This window comes from Ochotona curzoniae, unplaced genomic scaffold (genome assembly GCF_017591425.1).
Source record: "Ochotona curzoniae isolate NIBS_2020 unplaced genomic scaffold, NIBS_Ocur_1.0 contig_1014, whole genome shotgun sequence".
NCBI classification, from domain to species: domain Eukaryota; kingdom Metazoa; phylum Chordata; class Mammalia; order Lagomorpha; family Ochotonidae; genus Ochotona; species Ochotona curzoniae.
Window position 1 is genome coordinate 4625088 of NW_024464920.1, and position 6068 is coordinate 4631155.

At 42.6% G+C, this 6068-nt stretch overlaps 1 non-coding gene and 1 pseudogene across 1 annotated transcript; both read left to right on the top strand.

Annotated features, from left to right (window-relative positions):
* Nucleotides 1-2940: 2940 nt before the first annotated feature.
* Nucleotides 2941-3120, top strand: LOC121164193 (annotated as a pseudogene).
* Nucleotides 3121-4594: 1474 nt separating this feature from the next.
* On the top strand, nucleotides 4595-4699 carry LOC121164152. The gene has a single exon (XR_005885039.1). It is a non-coding gene; the product is annotated as a small nucleolar RNA U13 (small nucleolar RNA).
* Nucleotides 4700-6068: the final 1369 nt, after the last annotated feature.

Below are 6068 nucleotides of genomic sequence, written 5' to 3' on the forward strand. Positions count from 1 at the left end.
CATTTTATTTCTGAGGCTTAGATGTGTTTTTGCTAGGTGCCAATGTGTCTTTGCTATATGCCATGTTCTAGAATGTGGAACAGTTGGCTGTCTTGGAGGTAGGGGACCGAGCTTCGTCCCAGCCCTGCTACTAACTAGTTGGGTAACTATACAAATTTTTCTTCCAAAGCTCCAGTGTGCTCATTTGGAAGAAATCAGAGAGAAAATGTTTCCTCCAGGCTTCCCTTTCTTTCTGCTGAACAGGCAAGTTTATACAAGTTCAAGGGGGTATTTCTGCACTGCCCGTCAGAGTTGTTCTTACGTCTTTAACTCCTCAGTTCATTTCAGGCTCCTTGCTGTGGTGGATTGGTGGGCCCTGACTAATAAACTTTTCTAATTTCCGCCGCTCAACCAGTGCCCCAGAAAGGAGGCCTGTGAGTCATCTATGCTGAAGAAAACAAAAACCACAGTAGGATGAGGAGGAGAAAGGCTTCGCAGTCCCCAGGCCTCTGGGCAGAGTTGGTGGCAGGACTGTTAACAAGTTGTGGGGGCAAGGGGCATGTGAGTGGGCTTCGACGACTCATTGGCTGAAGTCCTCACCTTGCAACTAACAAGATCCCATAAAGGCGTCAGTTCATGTCCCAACTGCCTCGCTTCCCATCCAGCTCCCTGCTTGTGGCCTGGGAAAGGACAGCCCAAAGCTTTGGGACCCTGCACCTGTGTGGGGGACCCAGAAGAAGCTCCTGGCTCCTGACTTTGGATTTTCTCAGCTATGGCTGTTGTGGCCACTTGGCGAGCAAACCAGTGGACAAAAAATCTTTATCCCTCTGTATCTCCTTCTCTCTGTAAACCTATCTTTCCAAGAAAAAGAAATAAAATCTTTTTTAAAAGCAAAAGCAATTTTGGGTGGGGAAGAAGCTTAAGTTTCTTTGAATGTGTGTGAAGAATTTGCAGGTGTGTGTGTGTGTGTGTTTTATTTTAAGTCTAGAAACAATGATTCAGTCTATATGAACAGATTTGATTTTCACCCTTGGTACTATCTCTTCTAAGCTAAGGAAGACCCACAGGTCAATACAAAATATCAACTATTGCAATGTATTGTGAACAGCAAGCTAGACATTTGGAATCTAGATTATGACATAATGGTGTGATTTGGAAAAAAATCAACCCACTGGAGTTCAGTTTTTCATCTGCAAATAGTGGGAAAACATCAGATGATTATAAGTTCTCTTTCATTCTTAAGTATCTGTTAAAGATCTGGAGGCTGACATTGTGACATAGAGGGTTAAGCCACCACCTATGACACAGGCATTCCCATATGGATACTAACTTGAATCCCATTTGCTCTACTTCTGATCCAACTCTCTGTTAATGCATCTGGGAAAGCAACAGAGGATGGTCCAAGTGCGTGGGCCCTTGCACCTGTGTGGGAAACCCAGATGGAACATCTGGCTCTTGGCTTCCACCTGGCCCAGTTTTGGCCATTTTGGGGAATGAACCAGGGGAAGGAAAATCTCTCTGTATCTCTCCCTCTTTCTGTAATTCTGATTTTCAAATATATAAATGGATCTTTAAAAACAAAACAAGAGCATGGACCTGGGCCTTCTGGGTCTGCCTTGGTCTCCAGTGACTTAAGGTAATCAACTAATATTTATAGAGCCTCTATCCTATAAAATCTTGTACAAACGGTGCATAGATATGAAAAAAGCCAAAGGGCAGGTGTTTGGTGTAGCAGCTTAAGCTACTGATTGGGATGCTTGCATCACATACGAGAGTGTGTGAGTTAAATCCCAGGTGTGTGTGATTTAAATCTGCTTCCAATCCAGCTTCTTGCTGATGCTCATCTGGGGAGGCTGCATGAGACAGCTGCAGGACTTGGGTTCTTGCTACCCAGGTGGCAGATCCAAATTAAGTTTCCGACTCCTGGGCTCTGTCTCATCCAGATATTTTAGGGAATAAACCCATGGGTGGAAAACTCAATCTCTTTTTCCATCTTTCAAATAAAATGAATAGAAAAATTCAAGAAGAAAAAACACATTCTGCTGTCTTTGTAAATCTATTTATTTATTTAAGATTTATTTTCATTACAAAGTCAGATATCCAGAGAGGAGTAGATACAGAGTGGAAGATCTTCTGTCCGATGATTCACTCCCCAAGTGAGCGCAACAGCTGATGCTGCACCAATCCGAAGCCAGGAGCCAGGAACTTCTTCTAGGTCTCCCACACGGGTGCAGGCTCCCAAGGCTTTGGGCCGTCCTCAACTGCTTTCCCAGGCCACAAGCAGGGAGCTGGATGGGAAGTGGAGCAGCCCAGATTAGAACCAGCCCCAGATGGGATCTCGGTGTGTTCAAGGTGAGGGCTTTAGCCGCTAGGCCACAGCGCCGGGTCCTGCCTTTGTAAATTTATCTGCAGTGAGAATGACATGCACATATATTACTATAATGTGTGATAAGATTTAAGAGGCTATATAGGTAATAGAAGTTAAGGAAGACTTGTGACTTCCAGTTAGAATAATCAAGGCTACACTATGAATAAAGAAGGCATTATCTTCTCTTAAAAAAAAAAATGAGGCCTCAGCACAATGACTGAGTCCTCACCTTGCAAGCACTGGGATTCCATATGCACACCAATTTGTGTCATGGCTGTTTTAACTTCCCATCCAGCTCACTGATTGTGGCCTGGAAAAGCAATGACATATGGCCCAAAACCTTGGGCCCTGCACTCACAAGGGAGACCTAGAAGAAGCTCCTGGCTCCTGGCTTTGGATTGTCTTAGCTCTCACCATTGCAGGCATTTGGAGAGGGAACCAGTAGATCTTTCTCTCTGTCTCTCCTTCTCTCCATAAAATCTAATCTGCCTTTCCAATAGAAAATAAATAAGTAAATTTAAAAAATGAAATATTTGAATAATATGATAATGCAAGGAATAAGTATCTACATAGTCAACAGTATTTATTGAGCAATTGCTTCTCGGCCTTTTGGCTAAGATCAAGTGTAGTATTTATTGAGCATTTGCTATGTTCTAGGTACTGTTCTTGGTTCTGGGAACATAGTCATGAACAAAAGTGGGACAAAAATCTTTGACTTCCCAAAGCTGACATTTTATGTTAGTGATGAAGCATGATATTAAAATGAATATCCATTAAGCCACTCCCCAAAGGAAAGAAAAAGAATACCACTGCTACAGAAATCCCATAGACATCTGTTCTATTGCAACCTCTGATTTTTATGTTCATCATTTTCTGGATTTTTTTTTTCCTATTTTCACCATGTATTACATTTTGTCCTTTTTTTGTTTTTTAAAAATAGGTATGTATTTATTTGAAAAGCGGAGAAAAAGAGATTGGGAAAAAGAGAGTTAGAGAGAAAGAGTGAGGTTGCATCTGCTGAATTGCTCCCCAGTTGTCTACAATGGCTGGGGCTGGGGCCAGCCTGAAGCCAGGAGCCAGATACTCCATCTGTGTCTCCACCATGGATGGCAGGAGCCCAAACACTTGAGAACCAAGAACTTGAGTGCATTAACAGGAGCTGGATTGGAAGTAGAGAAGCTGGGACTTGGAACTGACGCTCAGATGGAATGGTTGGTGTTGCAGTTGGGAGCTTAACAGACTGAGCCACACCACTGGTTCCTTCTTTTTTTTTTAACCATTTTAAGAGTGATATGATATATCTCATAGACCTCTTCCACTATGTTTCTGGTCCACGTTGTATTAGTAGATTTCACCCATGTTGATGTTCATAGCTGTAGTTTATTCACTTTAATTGATGAAGAGTGGCCCACCAACTTGTTGATTAGTTCCTCTGTGGGTGGGTGCTTAGCTTTGTCTCTGCCTTTTTGCCATCCTGATGGCAATCCTGCTTTGAACATTTGGTACATTTCTCCCAGTATACATCAGTAGAAGTTCCTCCAGAAACATAGAGAAGGGAATTGCTGGATTGTATCTTTGACTTTGCCTGATAATCTCACTTTGTTTTCCAATATTTATGCCCACCAAAGTATATAAGAGTTTTGGTTGCCACCCTTTCCTTGCAAATTCTTGATACTTAGCCATTCTGTGGATATAAAATAGAATTTCCTGATGGCTGGGATTTATATTTCCCCGATTATTAATGAGGCTGAGCATCTTTTCACTATTTATTGGCCATTCAAGTTCCCTCTTCTGTGAAATGCCCGGTCAGGGATGTCCTTTGTCCATTTTCCTGCTGGGTTGTTTGTCATCTGCCTATTGATTTTTGGAATTAACAAATATGTATGATATAGCCCAGGACATTGCTTTGTTAATGACAGCTATCTACTTCCAGTATGGAGCTGGTTTGAGAGTTTAGCGGAGGCTCCAAGGATGGATGATTTCTGTTCCAGTTCAGAGTCCTCGTTCAGTTGGATTAATTAATTCTTAATTCATTCATCAAATATTTATTGACTGTCTAGCCAGACATCATGCTAACCACTGAGAATAAAAAGAAATCCCATATTTGCCGACTCCCTTACCTCGTCCAAAGCCTAACTGGGTCCAAGCCATTAACATCTCTTGCTGATCCACTGTAATAATGTCCTAGTTGGCCTTACCGTAGTCTATAATATAGTAACTAAACTGGTCTTCTAAAATATAGATCAGATCTTTTTTGTGGTACATAAGCATGATGGTGGGGTTTACACCAGTTTGTGAGAGATATGCTTCCATCAAATTTTGTTATCATGTTGGGACATTACCAATCTGTAGGGAACTTAGCAAGAGGGAGAAAGAAAGAAGCAATGAAAGAGAGAAAGGAAGGGAGGAAGGAAATAAATGTCGGTCGGATTTTGCTACTTAAAACCTCCCAGGAGTTTTCCAGTGTTGTATAAAACTTTCCAGAATACAAGAGATAGCTCCCACTACAGGACACTTCAAGCTGAATTGTTCTCTCTCTGCCTATTTTTAAAATACGTATTTTTAAACATTTATTTATGTTTTATTTGGAAGGCAGAATTACAGAGAGAAAGAAATGGAGAGAGAGCCAAACAGCCACAGTGGTCAGATGTGGACCAGTCGGAAGCCAGGAGCTAAGGAGCTTTATCCAAGTCTCCCACATGAATGCGGCGGCCCAGGGTCTTGGGACTTGGGCCACCCTCCGCTGCTTTCTCAGGCACACTAGCAGGGAACTGCATCAGAAGTGGAACAGCTGGGACTTGAACTGGTGTCCATATGGGATACTGGTGCTGCAGGCTGAGATTTAGCCTGCTATGTCACAGTCAATATTCTTACCTATAATCATGTCTTGGTTCACTTTTGCTTCATTTAAGCCTCAGCTCAAATGTCACCTAATTATGGTTTGTATATTTGTCCCTGCAACCTAGCAGTTTAGTTCCCAGAGTCTTACATTAATAGGACTAACACAGTGAAAATTTAACAACTCAATTTTGATGTTTAGCAGCAAGGCCTTTGGAAAGTGATTAATTGGATTAGACCATTAAGGGGGATCTCTCATGACTGAACCTTGCTGGCTTTAGTGCTTGCTTGTTTTAAATGATTTATTTACTTGTTCGAAGGGCACAGTGACAGCCATCGTCAGTCTGGTGGTTCACTCATCGAATGGCCTCCACAGCCAGGAGCTGGGAACTCCATCTGCGTCTCCCACACTGATAGCAAGGACCCAAGCGTTTGCAGCATCAGCATCCCATTTTGGAGTGCAGGCTCAAGTCCCAGATGCTTTGCTTCAGATCCAGCTTTCTGAGATTGTACCTGGGAAGGTAGTGGTAAATGGCCCAAGTGCTGGGGTCCCTGCCACCCACATGGAAGACTTGGATGGAATTCCAGGCTCCTTGCTTGGGGCCTGAACCAGCCCCAACTCTTGTGACCATTTGGGGAGTGAACTTGTGAATGGAAGATCTTTGTCTTTCTCTCTTTGTCATCTGTCTTGCAAATAAATAAGTTTTTGAAAAGTTTTATTTATTTTTATTGGAAAGGGCAGATTTACAGAGAGAAGGAGAGACAAAAAAAGATCTTCCATCCGCTGGCTTACTACTTCTCAAATGAGCTTATCCGAAACCAGGAACCAGGATTCCTTCTGATCTCTCATATGGGTGCAGGGTCCCTAGGTCTTGGGCTGTCC